The sequence below is a fragment of the Xenopus tropicalis genome, chromosome 1 (genome assembly GCF_000004195.4).
Source record: "Xenopus tropicalis strain Nigerian chromosome 1, UCB_Xtro_10.0, whole genome shotgun sequence".
Taxonomy (NCBI): domain Eukaryota; kingdom Metazoa; phylum Chordata; class Amphibia; order Anura; family Pipidae; genus Xenopus; species Xenopus tropicalis.
In genome coordinates, this window is record NC_030677.2 from 157570554 (window position 1) to 157589423 (window position 18870).

The 18870-nt window shown below is 36.7% G+C and overlaps 1 protein-coding gene and 1 long non-coding RNA gene across 5 annotated transcripts in view; one reads left to right on the top strand and one right to left on the bottom strand.

Moving 5' to 3' along the window:
• The window catches only part of adgrd1 (adhesion G protein-coupled receptor D1), a 271121-nt gene that overhangs the window by 133539 nt on the left and 118712 nt on the right, over nt 1-18870 (bottom strand). The window lies entirely within an intron of this gene.
• On the top strand, nt 10780-17631 carry LOC105948198. The gene is made up of 3 exons (XR_001171599.2): nt 10780-11240; nt 16428-16569; nt 16819-17631. It is a non-coding gene; the product is annotated as an uncharacterized LOC105948198 (long non-coding RNA).

Sequence of the window (18870 nt, forward strand, 5' to 3'; positions counted from 1 at the left end):
CCTTTTCACTAAATCATTCACATTGTTTTCAGGCAAAACTACTTTTAATGCTAGTATCCATTGTGGCACAATAGCTGGGTAGACACTAAAGGGAAAGTTTTTCTCTTCCAGAACAGATGATAGTGGAGAATAACAAGGGTTTTGTTTACTACCGAGGCTGTAAAAGTCAGTACAGGTGTGGGATTGATAAGCACCTATGGAAAAGGATGGGGGTGCTATTAGTGAGCTCTGTCCAGGAAGTAGGAACCTGTAAGTGAGTGGGTACAGCTGAGAGAGCCTAAGTGCTTTTTATATGGCAGAGAAATGCCAAACCTGGCAATTTCTATCAACTGCTTGTTAGAAATGAAGTCAGAAAGTACCCCACCAATAGCATGAGCCTTAAAGCTATTTAAATGTGATCTTTCCCAATATGGATGTTTAAAAAGCTTTAGAGGAATTCAGCATTGTTCAAAACTAAAAACAGTATGTTCAACCTGATGGCACTTCTCTACAGTTACATTGGTTATTCTAGAAATAAACGCCTTTGATCTAGAGTAATTCATGTAACATAAAAACTTTGATCCACAAAGAATTCAATTTACACAGAGGGGTTTGAGTAGAAATGAAGTAAACATTCCTGCAAGTTTAAAAATGATGTGAAATCCACTGTTTCCTGCTACAGTTTTGTAAAGTTTAGTTAAAGTTTAGTAAAATTCTAGGTTTATTCGAATTGAAAACTTAAAATTCATAAATTTCATAAATTGATAAATAAGCCTTCAGAAGCAAGCCTCTTATTGGTTGCTATGTATTAATGCTACTGGGCTAACATAGCGTTTTATTACAAATGGAAGTTTAGCTATGTACTATAACATAAGGATGCTTGGAGTTAGTGAGATGCAACCAATACAGTGAATGAGAAGTAAGATACTAAGATTTCCAAGACCATGGCCCACTGAGTTTCTTTCAGTTTGCTTTGGTCTTAATTATTTGTTTGTTTTGCTTATAAACCAGGAAATATGATTCCTTCTTAGAGTGAAGACTAGTAATGGGCGGCATAATTCGGCAGGCATGGATTCATGGTGAACTTCCGTATTTTGCCATTTTTGCGAAACGGGCAACAAAATTTGGTGCAAAAGAATTTGGCGCACATCAAAAAATTGGTGTCCCTGTCAAAAAAATAATTGCACAAGTAAAATAATGACGCACGCAAAAGAATTTGTTGGGTGCATTATGTTTATTGACACGTGCAACAATTTTTTTGACATGCAACATTTTGCCTGTTTCACAATTTTTTTCGCAGATCTTTTGCAAGTTTTGCAAATTTTTCAGCAAAGCGAAACGGGACAGATTCACTCATTACTAGTGAAGACACACAGGGTAATAGGTGGCAGCGACTTTTTAAAAAGTTGTGGCAACTAATTGGCGTGCTGCAAATTGGTGATTAGTCACCCCGACTTGTACATTAGCCTTTTGTGGCTAAATCACCACGATCATGGTCACAGTGACTAATCGCCCCATGTGTCTTCGCTCTTAAACTCCAGGAAAGGCAGTTTTATAATATTTCAGTCTTACTTGTACTTTAATAAAATGGCTAATATCCTTTTATTTATCTTGTACCATATCTGATTTCTTGAGGGTCAAAAGTTTACATACACTTTGCTAGAATTTAGTGGCATTACCTTTTATTTGCTTAACTTCAATTAAATACTTAGGTCAGCCATCCACAAGCATCTTGCAATATATCGCTGGAAAATTTTCCCATTCCTCCTGATAGAACTGGTGTAAGTGATGAAGGTTTATGGACCTCCTTACTCTGACATGCTCTTTCAGTATTTCACAAAATGTTTAATAGGATTCAGGTCTGGGCTTATTGATGGCCACTCCAATACTTTCACTTAGTTACTTTTTGTTACAGCTTTGGATCATTGTCATGCAAGAAGTCAAGGTTGTAACCAAGTTTTTAATTCTGGCTGAGGTTCTGAAGTGTTGCTTCAGAATTTCTACATAACCCTCCTTCCTCGTGATGCCATCTGGTTTTTAAAGTGCACCAGTCTCTGTTCCAGCAAAACACCCCAAAGTTTGTTTTAAAAACAAGATTGTGTCCTACAGAAAGTCAGATATGGTAAATAAAAGCTGAAATAAATTGGTCTCTAAGTTATTATTTTGAAATAAGAAGATAGAAATGAAGAAGACATCCTATTTGACTTGCCACAGGCAATGAATGGTTAAACAATAAGAGAGAGGCTGTAAAAAAATGAGTTTGAACATCTTAAGCATGCAAAGCTTTTAGGACTCGACTGTATGATTTAAACGTAACTGATTTGAATTATTTGATATAGTTGCTATGTGCATCAGAGGTCCAGCCAAAGATTAAATATTAGAAACACCTTTACAGTTGCATCAATGCATTAATTATTCTCAGGCCTGGAACTAGGGATAGGCAGAAGATGCATGTGCCTAGGGCACAAAGGTGGGGGTGGGGCATTAGGTACATTTTGCATGGCACTGTCCGTTTCTAGTCTTGGCCACTTAAATGCCTTGCCCCTGCACTTATTATTCTGTCAGCATGTAACCATAAATTTGCAGGATGTCAGTTTTCTTAACCAGCATGCCTAGGAGTTGCCACCATGACACACTTTGGGAACTGTGGGAAGCACTTGGTTCAAGTAATCATGTTTTATAGGAGCAACACTAGTCCCTCTTGTTTAGTGGATAATGGCCAATCCATGGCTTGTTTGATAGGTTAGTTTTTGGTCACTTTCTCACAAAATTAAATGGGTGCATGCATTCTAATGCTTCTTAGTCCCTTGTTATAAATAACTTCTGCATATTTCTGCATTTTATATCTATCTTCTTGACTTGTAACCTTGGAACAAGCTCTGCATTCCATTTCTATGACAGTTTTGTAAGCACAGTTGCAATGACCTGATGAGTTATAACACCCTAAGTTACAGTTTTGACAAAATTGCAACAGGGTAAACTCCATTCAAGGTTTACAAAGCATGCAAACTGTAGATAAACAACCAAATTTCTGTTAGGTGGGTTTTGGTCTTTTGTTTGAAAACTTTTTAAACTACTTTGTAAAGGAGAATCATTGCAATAAATTTTATAGAAAGCGTAATAATCCATTCAAAATGTGTGGATTTATAGGAAACACTTTAGGGCCTGCTTCTTACTTACCTAAAGTGCCCTATTAGTACACATGTATGCAATGTTTTCAATGTCATTCCTCAAGCTCCATGTCTCCCTTCGGAATGTGATCTAATGGTTTGAGAAATGTAGCCATGGTAATTAAAACTTGGCTACGGATCTTTGAAATCTCAGGATCTCGGTCTTATGTAAACCAGAATAGTCATTTCAAATAGGCAAAGACTTCAAGAGTTTATGTTATTCCATAATTGGAAAAGTGTGTTAACTATGAGATCATTGGGACTAAAATGATTTAACATTTTCATCATCATCATTGTCTGAAATATCTGAAAGGAAAAACCATATATTCATATTGTTTCTCTCTCTTTATGGATCTGCAGGCTGTTTTCATTGTGGGACTTACATCATCCCTTTTATTTGTAGAATAGCCCGGTGTAGTTAGGAGCCAATATTTTAGTGATATTTAAAGAGCCCAATCCATCAAAATGTAAATGTTTTTTAACTTAATAATGTAGCCATTCATTCATTTAGCCATCCCTCACTCTGAAGAAAACAATTACATGCAGCCTCTGTGATTTGCTGTACATACTGCAAAGATCAGCAATAATTTTCTTTTTATTATATTTGTAGAAAAAACTACTCTATATACCCTATTACCCCACCAGAAGGACAATAGCTTGAAAATAACCTCTTTAGTGCACATATCTACTTTGGGTGGTCTTACTTATATAGATTATCAGTTTCATTTCTAATCCTAACTATTCCTTTTCTCTTTTAGTGACAAGTGGTAATTAAGTTTAGACCCAAACCTTTGAAAAGTGAAAAGGTATTCAGCTGGCCAGTAACAGTAACATTTTTACTGTATTCTTCTTAACCTGGGATTTATTGTCAGGTAACTTACATGGCCACTTTGCTATTTATAATATATGAATATTATAAAATATACTAGACCTTTTAACTTCATGTATTAAATAAATAACTAGCATTGAGAAAGCTGATTTTATATGCTGTGTTCCATTTCCTCAGATGACTGTGTAAAATTGCTCCCAACTATGAATTTTGCTTATGTTTGATTGTGAAACTCATATCTTTACAGTAATGGCTAGAAATTATGTAAAGCCTCACCCCCAACAGACTGTCTACTTCAGTAAATCTTAACCTTCGGTGATCAGCTATTTATCATAAGGCGCTGCTTAGCAACTCAGATAAGTAGAAAGTAATAAATAACAAAAGGAATAATTACATTATACCCATACAACGGAATGCAGATTTACAAGTCTGATCATTACATAAAGATAACATGGCTACCAATGAATCTTTGAAACATCTAAAGGATAATGTCTTCCTATATTATCTTAATTTATATTGTCTTACTTTATAACCCTATTCTACAAATACCAGACCTTAAAAAACAGTGTTTGAATTTTTGTTTTTAATTTACATCATGACTGTAAAGTTTAGGTATTCTGTTGCATAGCCATACACAGGTAAAAAGAGAAAAGTTGCCAACTCGGCCCCTACACACCCAGTCAATAGCTTATTAGCAACCGTATGGGGGGGGGGGGGGGCAAATGGCCTGTTTGATTGATACTGGGCAAAAACTGATACACTGATACAGTCCTCATCTGACGGGTCTCTGTAGTCCTGCAATATGATCTGGTTGTTGGACAATAAGCCAGTGATCAGATGAGCAGGATTGGCCAACAGTTACCAGAAATGCCTCACACAAAATGCAATAAATGTATGAACAAGCATTATGTTCTTAACAGATTTGTTTACCTTGGTCGGTCCTGATTATCTAGTTTTAGGTCTAACATGATTAACAGATCAAGTTTAAGGTTGTATTTATGCCGATATATTGAAAATTCTAAATAGTTTGCAAACTTTCAAGCACCGCTACGGTTACAAAACAAGCAAATAACATTCCTTGTAATAAAACGAGCTAACTTGCATACAAAGTTTTCAACAGAGGTAGGGCACAGTTGTAAACATATTCTCCATACATGCCCCAAAACATGCCGATATGAACACAAAAATCAGTAAACTTGCCTGGTTTGTCTTGCCATGGTTGGCATTTCTTTTTGTCCTGGCAAGATCGGTGCTTAGGTACAAACTCCGATCAGACTTTTTTAAAGGAGAAGGAAAGTTAATTTGCCATTTTTCTGCCAATAGATTTGCCACATTAGTGCCACCTAGAACAATATATTTATTCTGCAGAAAGCATTGCCAAACCTGAGTAAAGAGCCCTAAAAACTTTCTCCATTTACGTAAGATAGCAGCTGCCATTTTAAATAGCTTCCTGTTTGCAGTCTAGCCTTATAGCTCAGATCACACATTCCTAAGGGAAGGGGGAGGGAGTTCTTAGAATTCTTGTGGGAGGGGGGAGCAGGGCAGGAGAGAGCTGAGCAGACTCTGGCCACTGGAATTAAAGATTTTTTCTGAGAGAGGAAGTCAGACACATGTTTACAAAAAAGGATACAAGAAATCCTGTGTTTCTTTTGATGCAGCATTTCTGTGAGTGCTTATGGCTGTATTTACATAGACCTTTCTGATAAAGCTTACTGAGTTTTTACCTTTTCTACTTCTTTAAAATCTATTCCTCAGTCAGTGGGGCTGCCCTGAGTCTTCTGCAAAAGAACCTCTTTTCACTAAGTTACATAGTTACATAGGGTAGTTCAACCCTTCCAAGTAAACCCAGCACACACAAACCTATACTGACCTATCTATACACTCACATACATAAACCATATATACCAACATCAATGCTAACTGTAGATTTTAGTATCACAATAGCCTTGGATACTATGCTTGTTCAAGAACTCATCCAGGCCCCTCTTATAGGCACTAACAGAATCTGCCATCAAAACCTCATTCAGAAGGGCATTGCTCAACCTTGCAGCCCTCACCTTGAAAAACCACCTACGCTGCTTCAAATGAAAGTTCTGTTATTCTGTTCTAAAGGGATGGTTTCTGGTGCATTGATTGTTTTTATGGTCTGTCTATATTACCCACTAAAGTACTTTTAAAGGACTAAACTGACTGCACTAGCCAAAAGTTTCAGCATCTCTATAGTAGTAATGATATAGGTCTTTACAGTTGTCACAGGAGCTCCTCATCTTGGATTCTGTTAGAACTTTCTGGGACAGTGCACATGCTCAGTGTGCTCAGAGCAGCTGTTGAGGAGCTGAGCTTACGGGAAGTTCCGTTCCTCTAATCTAAGGTGCCAGTTTTTTTTGGTCACAGTTGTATAAATGCACATACATAGACAGGGCATGTTCATGTCCTGAAGCTAAGATTATTAAGTCCAACAGGTGGTAACCATTACTGACTTTCTCTGAAAGCCTGGCAAAAGCCAACTATTAGAACATTCAGACTTGCATTGGGACACCATAAATCTAATCCAATCACTGAGTTGGAAATATAATTTCAGCAAAATATTTCGGTACTAAATTTAATATAATGTGTGTTACTGTGGATCTGTCTTTTTTTGTATTCTTTTACTATCTAAGATTATATCATGAACATCTTATTTTGTTCCCAACTGTTTTCACAGCTTATTGTTTCATTTTATAATTCACAGCTCTGCTTATCACTCAGTCTCTGTATTCTAATAACCTATGCAGATAAGATGTTTCTTATCACTCCTGCCATATGAATGGAATGCATCTATTTTTCATTTCCCTGCATTAACTTACTGTAGAGTTATGATACCCCTACCTGCATGTCCTCTGAGAGATGCTAGCACTACTTTATTTCCTCCACCAACAGACTAAGACATTGTGCTACCTAGCAGCATCCCACAAACAGGATTTACAGCATGGAGCTGATGAAATATGAAAGGATTAAGAGTACATAGTATTATTCTGCCAGTCTCTGCTAGCCTTGTTGAATCCTGAATTAATCTGCTTCCATTTACCCTTGCCTAATTTACAATGCTGTTAACCAGACCTCTATCCCCATAAAACCAATGGAGAATAACTTCCATCATACATCTCCCATGGGCTGCATCTCCTATACAGTTCCAGCAGCCTAATTCATGCTACGACATATTTTGATATATGTCTTTAGCTTAAAGGCAGCTGCTTGGCAAAAAAAGAATGCACACAAAAATATACAGCATAATTTGCACAATAAAGTTTTAAATGTGCATATGTGTTAATGCGTGTTTTTAAATGATGTTATTAGCCTTTTTCATCTAGCTGCAGGTTGAGTAAAGAAAGCAAATACCTGATTGGTTTCCATTGGTTACTGCCCCAGTGAAAATTGGCCCAGTCTTTATAAAAGACCCCCTCTAATATTGTTTTCTATCAAATACATTATTATTATTATTATTATGTCAATCCATAAGCAGTAACCTACTTATTAAAATGGAGCATGTTTAGCAGATAATAAGAAAGGGCACTGAAAGAGCTATGGGGCCTTGCACACAGGGCCAAGATCTATACTCAACTGCATACTGTTTTGTTGAAGCAGAAGGTACCAGGAGGTACCTGATTAGAAGTTGAAGTTGATGTTGTGGACAGAAATATTAATAGAACCTACATATATCAATCACACGTGAGAGGAAATTATAACAATGAAGGATCATGCTCCCAACATTTGGAAACATTAGGGCATTTTAATGGAGCTACGGAGCAAAAGCTGCAGTTGTTTCTTGCAGAGGAAGGTGTCACATAAATGACTGCCATAGCCTGCTGTGAAATGGAAGTTAACATTCTCTGCTAACTGAAGATTGAAAAGAAAACACCCAATGACACTGTGGTATTGTAAGATTCTTTTGCCTATTGTGTCTCAACTTTATTTCATTATTAGAATTTCATTCTGGTGTATACTAGGAATATTTGATGTGTTCTCTTTCATCTTGTCTCCATATTTCAGTAAATATCATGGTGTAAACCTCTGGATATAATTTGAATTCCTCTTTTCGCACACTTGTCAAATAAATGATTTGCAGTCAATGTATGAAGAAACTACAAAAGAAAGTTGGAAAGCAAAAGGGATGTAGTTGCACGTGCCAGTGTGTATGCATCACCCCTAGTGTACTGCTAAAGTTATTCTCTGTAGATAACATTCCTTGTTTTATGTGTTCCTTATCTAATAATAAATATTTATAATCTACCCATGGTACCATAAAAAGCTTAGCACAGCAAAGATGCCTCTGTCTCCCCCGGTTTACATACATCTCTTTTTAAACCACCAATTCCAAAAATTAACCATTTATCTTATAACTGCCTGCATAGTCACTGTAAGAAATAAGTGTTCAGTGTAATGCATATGGACCATGCTACATACAAACAGTAACAACACTACATATGCTACTTATGAGTTCAAATCATTCAGTGTGATTCAGATGCTTCTTTCCGTACAATGAAATGTGTATGTTCAACAATTATTGCGGCCTTTAGATTAATAATTATGAAATCAGCAGGAGATTGCAATGTGGACCAATCAGATACTGGAGTGCTTTTTGGAGGTCTGACTAGTCAGCTAATACAGGATCCAGACTGGGTCATCTTTGGCCACAGTTGTACATTTTTGTGAAGTCAACTTTGATTGCACCAAAGATAAAATTTAACATGCTTTTTTAGTATGTGTAAACTACAGATATTTCCAACATACTCGGTACTGTAAATAAGAAAAAGGCAAAGGGACATTTGCCAGGTCAATCAGTAAATCCTTTCCCCAAAAGAGAAACGTGTATTCATTGTTACATTTATTAAATACATAAAGCTAGGTCCCACTGCAACACTTTTCTAGAGTGCTGCTTAGTCACATGCAGGAAAGAGTAGACTCAAAATTCTATGCCCATAAGCTGTAAACATATCAATGCAAACCATTTTATTTAACTCTCTGCTATAGAAAAGCTTCCTTATTGTATTTTGGGTGAAAAACTTTTGGGCATCTACCTTAGATTTGCTGTGTGTGTAGCTTTCCTTTACTCTTAGTGGCAGATTTATTATGCTGTGTAAAAATGGCTATAAAATTCACAACACATCGCCAGCCTTTGCTGTCTTCTGACAGAACTTATGTAAAATAACGGCGTAAAATCTGGCTTTTGGGGGCAAACTTCTCCATTTATTCTACACAGCTTTTTGCACCGATTTTCATCAAATTTCATTTTAAACAGCATAATAAATATGCCCCCAAGTGAACTGTACAGCTCATTATTTGTGATATGGAACACTCCTATGCTATAAAACCCCTTTCCCCACATCATGCCTGTTGTATGGGTAGATTAATGAAAGAAGAGGTCTTAAAATTATTATTCAGGGCTGAAACCAGGAATAGGCATGTGCCTAGGGCATGGGATGGATCAATAAAAGGGAAGGCCTAAAGAGCCCATTTCAAACAGTAAGGAATATCCATTACCCACATTTACCTATACAGTATGTAGAGAACATAACTGTAATCTGTGCATTGAACTTCTGAATATTTCAACCCCCCCCCCCCCCTTCAAATAAATGCTTTTTAAACACAAGGAAATTGGCCTCACTTAGTTAGGAGAACAGATAAAACAATGTTTGGTGTTATTTGGCCTTAAACTGGTAAATTGGCAGACCATTTACCAGGTAAAGTGAATATAAGGGTAATTTAATTTCCTCAGCTTCATGAATGATGGGCTTATAGTTAAAGATGTGAATTAAGTGCTTCTGTTTCACAGTAACATGATAATTCCACCAATCATGGTATTCATTGCCTGTGTCCTGGCATATTTCAAAGTTGTTCTTACATCAAGGGGATTATCTGAACTTCAGATGGGTTATACATGCAAAAAAATCATATATTGATGAAAAGATATTGGATAATAGAAAAGTTACTGTCTGTGGGATGTAGCTGTCGTGTGGTTCACACAAAGCATGAAAGTCAGATTGCTAACATTATTCCTCAAGAATTTATAATGCTTACAATTGGACCCATTTTATTCTCTTTAACTTGTGTTACTCATGCTTTTATAATGCATTAAATGTATGAATACAATGCTTTTCAATATATTCAATGCTGTCTGGTTACCTGTATGTATGACCATAGTCCATATCTGAATATTTAAAGGATAAGTAACCCGTAAAGGGCTGGAGTGCGGCTCTATTAGCCCGCACCTCTGGTGGCGGAAACAATATAGGGGTGATAGGTGCCCTTCAACTAAATACAGTAAGCACTTTAGCAAGCAATTTACAGTAAGCAATTTACATTTACAATTCTTTTTTATTAGATCTATTTAAGTTTTTATTATCTGCCAATATAATGTATTTTGTAATTGTCACATGCTGGTCAGGCAGGTTCTGTAACTGTCCAGTCCAAGAGATATACTTTCAGATGGAAAACAGAGAAAGTATGCTGATGTTGCTCTGCTCAGGAAGGAAACAGGAAAGGCCATACAAGGCTTCTAATCTCCTTCCTGAGCAGAGCAAGTGGCGATGTTGTTAATTCTGCTTGGTTCTTTTGCTAGAGGAAGAGAAACAGATTTTACTCCTTAGTCAATCTCCAGCTAAGGAAGTTTCCTTTACCTTGAGTAGTCATTGGAATAAAGCTCAGATCCCTGTCTCCCATTGATCCCTTCCCACTCTTGATTTGCTAAAGCCTCTCCCATTTTCTGCTAGTTTCAACTACTGAACAAGGCAAGGCATTACCTAAAGTTATGAGGCCAGCTTTTCGCTAACAAATTGGCAGCTAAGTGTGACCTACAACTCCCAGTGTCACAGCAGCAGCTGTTGCCTGATGCTGTGATGCTGGAAACCATGAGCAACATCTGTAGGGCCCCCAGGTTAAAGTTTACTCCTATAGGCAATAGGAGATAAAATAAGGAATTTTGCTACTCAGTTGACTTTCTTACTTAAAATTTCAAATTTCCTAAAAGGGTACTAAAAACATACCTTCTATAACAATCAATGAGTTTTTCAACATAATATATGACGTTTATCTTGTAACATTATCTGCTGTGCTATTCTGAGCACTGTCAGGCTTATAATGAACCCCATTTTATAAGCTGCCATCCATAGAGTTTTTATTATTATATTTTTTAGCCTGGAGCTACACGTAATTGAAATGCTGTTTCCAGGACGAATGCACACAGGATAACTGGGAGTTCTGTGTGCGCTAATTGATATGTGTGAGTAAGTGAACTTTTGTTTATTTAAATTGTATCTTTTATTATGAAATATGCCACTTTATAAATGAATGTGTTTATAAAAACAGTCATAATAACAGAAATACTAGTAAAAATAATATGTTGAAACACTTTTAGATGTAAATGTGAACTTTATTCAGCAGAGACCAATCCATTTTATTACAATTTGTTGTGGCATATTCTGTTTTACACCCTTTCTTGTAAGTAACTGAATCACTCTTTTGGTGGCCAAATACTCCCTGTGGTTTCCTCTAGGAGAGTATAACCTCATTGAGGGCCCCTTATACCCATGATGAGTATACTGACATATGTTATTACCCTTTACTTATATAGCACCAAGACATTCCACAGCACTTTACATCATTACCTGCCCCAGTAGAGTTTACAGTCAAAGTCCTTATCAAATAAGGCTCATTTATAAACACTGAGCAAATTTGCACCTGGGCAGTAACCCATGGCACCAATCGAATATTTACTTTCATTGACCAACCTGCAGCTGGTCATAAAAAAACATTAATAGTTTGTTCAATGACTTAAACGAGCTGATGAGCACTGGACAATATCAAAATGCACATATTGCCAACTAGTCTAGTGTTCGAGAAGTGAATAAACACTCCTAAACCCAGCGCTTCTTGATGAAAAGTCCGTGTATGAAGATCTTCAATGTAGTAGAAACTTGCTGCTTCCTCCTGATATCAGCTCTCCTTTAGATGAGCCTCAAAGTATATATGCAGTGGTGTTGATGGAAGCGCATAAAAGTGAAAACAAAAATAAGAAATATGGTGCAGATCAAATGGAACAAAAAATATGAATTAATAAATTAGGACATGAGTGCTTAGTCAAAACACCAATATTAGGTAATGTGACCCCCAACTCTGTATATATTATAGAGATGTTATATCTGCTCACCAGAACATCATAAAAAGGAGCAAGTAGATCAATCCCAGCCGGGCATTAATTGAAGAGGGATCCAATATCACAATGTACATAGGATAGAAGATGAGGCAGAAATAGTGTAAAATAGTTTAATGTAGAATAAAATCCTGCGCAATACAGGCTACTTACAATGTAGTAGTAGAGTAAAAACAATGAACATGAAGAGAGTCAGTGGTAGCTCAACGCGTTTCGCGTGCTCTCTGCACGCTTCCTCAGGAGCAAAAAGAATTCTACCAGCGATGGCCCTAATATCAATATTTATGGCGGTGTTAACTAGGACTTAAACGGTGACACCAGTAAAGAACCGGAAGTGCAAGTATGACGCGCTAGGAGCAAAGGCGCGTCGCCATGGTGACGAGTACGGCACGCACTGAGCATAGGCGGCCGCTCGCCAAGAGAGGGGCCCGTCACTTAAACAGTGGTAGGGAACGAGTGCTCGTTCCCATGGCAACCCGCCACTGTAACCATAAAGAACATATGAATAACAGGGAAATAAAAAAGTACTGGAGCATGTAACAAAATATAAACGTGATCATACAAGGCTAATAGGTATAATAGGACGAAAAAATTGTACTGGAAAATGAATAAAATTGGAGCCTATATCGTATATGAAATGTGTTAAATACGCATAATGATCTAAAAAAGGGATATTTACTTTTTTTTTTTTTTAATTAATTTTAATGTTTTAATGTTTAATACGCTACAACCATTGGGTCTCAACATTGATTTAGACTTGGCGGCTTTTTAAATTTTTTAGGTTTTATCAATTATATACAAACATTAAAATTAAAAAAAAAAAAAAGTAAATATCCCTTTTTTAGATCATTATGCGTATTTAACACATTTCATATACGATATAGGCTCCAATTTTATTTATTTTCCAGTACAATTTTTTCGTCCCTTGTGTTTATTTTGGTTAAATTGCTTTTTGGTTACATATTTTTTGTTATATGCCCCAATTCAAGAATGACTTGTCGGACTATGTTTATATTTATTTTCATCCGGTTCACATGTGGTTTATGTTTATAGTGGCGGGTGACTATAGTGACGAATATCCGTAGTTTACTAGTAGTCGTCGTACATAATTTTAGACCAATCCATGCACAATGCACTTTTAAGCCCCTCTGGTTCTATGGGGTACATGTTTACATAGGTGGGTCACTATGGTAACGAGTACCCTTCTTTTACCAGCAGTTCAGTTGTCTTACACAATTTCAGACACTTTAATGCACAATGTTTATTCAATATACTTTAGGCACTGTATATATTGTCACATGTCTTAATGTAATTTATGCCTCATTTTCATGTTCCTCATGATCATAGGTTCTTGATCGCGTTTTTTGTATATATCTTGTCATGTCCTAGTGCAATACCTATTAGCCTTGTATGATCACGTTTATATTTTGTTACATGCTCCAGTACTTTTTTATTTCCCTGTTATTCATATGTTCTTTATGGTTACAGTGGCGGGTTGCCATGGGAACGAGCACTCGTTCCCTACCACTGTTTAAGTTCATTATGTATACACAGCTACATCCTCCATAATGATACACTCTTATATCAATTGCTTATACACCATGTGCGCGTAGCACTCATGGGACAGCGTACACAATAGCTGGGACCGACGCGTCTCCATGGTGACGGGCCCCTCTCTTGGCGAGCGGCCGCCTATGCTCAGTGCGTGCCGTACTCGTCACCATGGCGACGCGCCTTTGCTCCTAGCGCGTCATACTTGCACTTCCGGTTCTTTACCGGTGTCACCGTTTAAGTCCTAGTTAACACCGCCATAAATATTGATTTTATGGCCATCGCTGGTAGAATTCTTTTTGCTCCTGAGGAAGCGTGCAGAGAGCACGCGAAACGCGTTGAGCTACCACTGACTCTCTTCATGTTCATTGTTTTTACTCTACTACTACATTGTAAGTAGCCTGTATTGCGCAGGATTTTATTCTACATTAAACTATTTTACACTATTTCTGCCTCATCTTCTATCCTATGTACATTGTGATATTGGATCCCTCTTCAATTAATGCCCGGCTGGGATTGATCTACATGCTCCTTTTTATGATGTTCTGGTGAGCAGATATAACATCTCTATAATATATACAGAGTTGGGGTCACATTACCTAATATTGGTGTTTTGATTAAGCACTGACGTTCTAATTTATTAATTCATATTTTTTGTTCCATTTGATCTGCACCATATTTCTTATTTTTGTTTTCACTTTTATGCGCTTCCATCAACACCACTGCATATATACATATTGCCAACTATTGGTCCTAATCCCATACATTTATTGTTGACATTTGATATTGAAATGATGAATATTCATTGCACTTGATGGCTACAGTTAAGTTCTATTCTTACCCAAATCAAATGGCAGACAACAACAAAAACAAAAGAAACATTTACAATGGGTCACACCTAAGAAAAAACAGTTTCTTATCATGTTAGTTGAGGTATTAGAGGTGATAATGGTCTCTTATTTCACAAACCACTACTACCACTACTATTGCAGTCTGTAGTAAATGGCTATATTAAGTGGTATTTTTGGTAAATTGGAAAAAGGCACAAAATAATCTTAACCACTTAATTTATTTTCTGGTAAGACTCTTCCTGTTTGGATAAGTGGTTATGGCTGCATACTGAGCGTGACTTGCTTTGCAGCAACGCTACTGTGGATGCTGCATTTGCTCAAAAGACAATGTCTACAGACGGCTATATGGTTTCCTATCATGTGAAATTAAATGAAATCTTTCCTCACCATCACTTTTATAGCCTTCTGCTTTTCAGACACTATCCCCGCCTGCATTTTATTTATAACATGACGATGCTTGAAACGTTCATTTAGTTTTAGCTGCAAATTGCCACTGCTATACTGAGGTCAGAAAGAAAATTAAAAAGAAGCCAGTGATATTGTAAAACCCACATTTATGGTTTCATGCTATTTATAGAATGACTATTTTTTCTACCAACACAAGCTAAAGCAAACCCAGACATCTGCAGCTGAGGGGCACGTGGTTTAGTTAAACATTGGGCTCAGTGCAAAATCCAGATAGATCTGTCTTCTATCAGTACATCAAGAAAATATTCTTTTTGCCAGACACAAAATTATATATATATATCCCTTCTATAAACTTTCACTACACAGTTTGATGCAGGGCAATCCTTTGGCAGAGGTTTTGTTGGAATGATTTACAAATTTCATGAAAATAGCCAGCAATACACCACCGACAAGCCATACAGTAGTTATGTTGTTTAACACACAGACACACCATTATTATTACAAACCAGTATATATAAAGCACCAACATACTCAAAAACACTGTACAATTTAAGGTTGTATATTTTATTATTTTCTGCATTGCTTTACAGAGATTATGTATCATTCACATATGAAACATAGATTATAGGTGTTTATTTCAAGGAATAACATTTTAACTGGACTGCTGGACTGTACCACCATGCATATCATTGGTTCTTAAGATGTTTCAGTTCTGTATGTACAAGTGCTCATTTCTCTTCATTTTGGATATTTTTTAATATGTGGACTGTACTCCTCCATGCTAATTTCTCACATAAGTCATTTCTTCAAGGCTACAATTGTATAGGAAAAAATGCACTAAGAGAAATTTGGCAAATTTCTCTTACAAAAGCTTGTGTATGATTTTCCGTAAATATTAGATGTGTTGTGCGAATACATCTGATAATTGAGCCAATTGGTGAAGTTAGGCAAGGAAAAAACTTTGGTAAATATGCTCCAAGGGTTGTGGCTGGATACAACTTAATTTATATTACACAAAGCTGCTACCTAACAACCATATTGTATATTTATCTAGTCCCAGTTCCTTACAAATTAATTGTGTAAAATACAAAAAGCTACTTCCATGCATGGATTTGGGGAAGATAGACCTTCCAGATGTGGCCTAGCTATAAACCCCCATATGTAATAAAAGGCACTACGTTTTCCCAGGAGCAATAACCCATAGCAACCAATTAGATGTTTGCTTTTAAACAGATGGCCAGTAATTGCTGACTGTTGATTGGTTGATAAGGGTTATTGCCCCTGGGCAAACTTAGCGCCTTTTATAGTATAAATCACTAAGAGTCTAGAAAGCCAAATCTATCTTCTCTTCATCTAGCCTGGCTTGTTGTGCTCACTGGATCACTGATCCGTTTTCTATTTACTTTTTGCCCTCCTATAGTCATTCAAAGCAAAGTGTCTTTCCCCTCCAGGGTCGCACTGGCCTACCAGGTTTCTGGGAGAGATTCTAGTGGGCTCCATTCCTGCTGGAAACTACTGGGGGGCTTGACCGAAGTGATCACCGGTGATGGGAGCTGACAGCCCTTAGCAGCAGCTTGCAGCAGACCAAAGTTGGTGCGTTGTGTGAAGGATCTATGATAGTCAGCGGGGGAAGGGGGGGTGGTTGTGTTTCCAGTTATCCCAAAATACCTCAATCCATCATCTCTCTCACTAACCTTTCTTTTTTTTGTACTTCTGTTTTCAATTCTCTCTTTATTTCTCTCATCTTTATTATCAACTATTTTTGTTTTTGCTTCTTGCCTCAGTTCTATTTTTTATTTTATCCCACTATACCACCTTCTCTTTTTTCTCTCATGTCTACAGATGACAATGTTCCCTGCTCACATACAGAAAACAGGACGAGGAGGTGAAGTGTGGCAAGAGGGAGGTGTTACTGGTGTAGTGGAAACAAAAAGACCGGAAGACAATAGCAGTTCTCCTGGAAAAGTGATTGTCAAAGAGTATGATGGGGCAGAGATACTGCAAAAAAGGGACTCATTTATGAAGCAAGGGTTAAATTCTGCCAAATGGTATATAGAAGGTGGCCGCCAAATAACATCCACAACAACCCCAACATGATGCGCCAATACAACCTAAGCACTTGGAGCAAGTCAGTTGTAACTATGGACAGAATTTAAGGAATCCTGGAATTACCATGCAATTCAACCAAGAAGGATGTGTGGACATAAGTACTGTTTGTGGACATAGGCAATGCTATATACTGTATATTGTACTTCTGTTTGTAAATGAGTCCTCAATATACTGCAGTAGACAGACTAATTCTCTGTAGATTTACTCTAAAGATTAGGAAATGAATGACACTGATGTTTTCTTTTTAATCATACATCTAAACTGAGATGTTAGGTTTCATTAACCAGAGAAGACCATTTTCATTTAGCATCTGCAATCAGTTTTTGTTGTTCAGAATAAAAGTAATAATTGTTTTATTGGTAAAGAGATTTTGCGGAGGCAACCAGTTAAATATTTAAACTCTCTGGTGGTTGCAGACGAGTTTCTCACAGATACAATAAATGTTCTGAGCTTTTATTCCCCTATTTAGGTATTTAAGGGTAGATAATATTAATCTGCTTACTGTAATTCAATAAACCATCTGCCCCTTTCAAAGCTTTTTAATCATTTTGTGGTCATTCATTGATCTTTGTCAAACATTATATCAAATGTACTGAACTTCCTGTAAGTAAATATCCTAATATATTACTTTGAATACAAGTATCCCTAATGCTGAAACCCAATGTTTAGAAAAATCACAAATACAGGAAAGTCATCTCCCATGGAGCCCATTTTAAGCAAGTAATTCTAATTTTAAAAATGATTTCCTTTTTCTCCCTAATAATAAACCAGTAAATAGTATTTCATTCTAAATTGCATAAATCCATTCTAACTGGGCTGCATGAATCTATATTGATGACAATCCTATTACGTCATTTTCATGTTTTAAAGCAGACTTAAGGTATAGCAATCCAAATTACATAAAGATCCCTTATTCAGAAAATATCAGTTGCCAAGCTGCCTGTATAATAGATCCTATACCTGTTCTACAATTCTATTTTGCAATGCTTGACTAGAAGTTCTGAACTGTATGTACACTGTATTTCAGAGCAGGGAAACAGCTGCACATTAAATTATTAACCATGGACCAGTACACAGGATTAACATCCCTGGATAAAAATTAATGGGACGTGATAAAGTCTGATGAATAATTTAATCTGGTAAACATGAAACCAAAACAGTACACACACAAGAGTTGCAATACTGAAGTTGCTGTAAAATTCACAATTGAATGGCATTGGTTTGGGATTACAATACCTATTAGAAATGAAATCAACTTTCTTTTACACATGCATTGTTGTATCATTAACTATATCCATGCCATCACAGAAGTAACCTGTTTGACTAGGGGGTTAAGGGGCCATGAGCTATTAGATGTTTTGTCAGGACTCCCATTCAAGAACCCCTGAATACAAACACACTTACTGTGCGTAGCCTACACAGAGTTCACTAGCATTTATGCAGGCATTTACAAGGTAGGGAGGTTTTTTACAGCACAAACAGCTGTTACCACTTTCCAGAAGCTGTTACCTGAAGAGGCTGTAAATATACTTGTTAAAAAAAGAATTTCAACCAATGAAGGAAAGGCAAGAAGATGCATGTTTAAAATGGCATTTCTCATATCTGCCATATAGACATTTGTTTTTTGGAAACAAAAAACTTAACTGAAAAAGATAAGTTAGAGTGTGTGTGTGTAAAGAAATTTCTTACTTTCTAAATGGTGTTCTAAGCATCCTTACACTGAATCCTAGGAGAGTCCAGCAGTAAATATCTCAGGAAGCTATTTTTACAGAGGTCCTTCAGCAT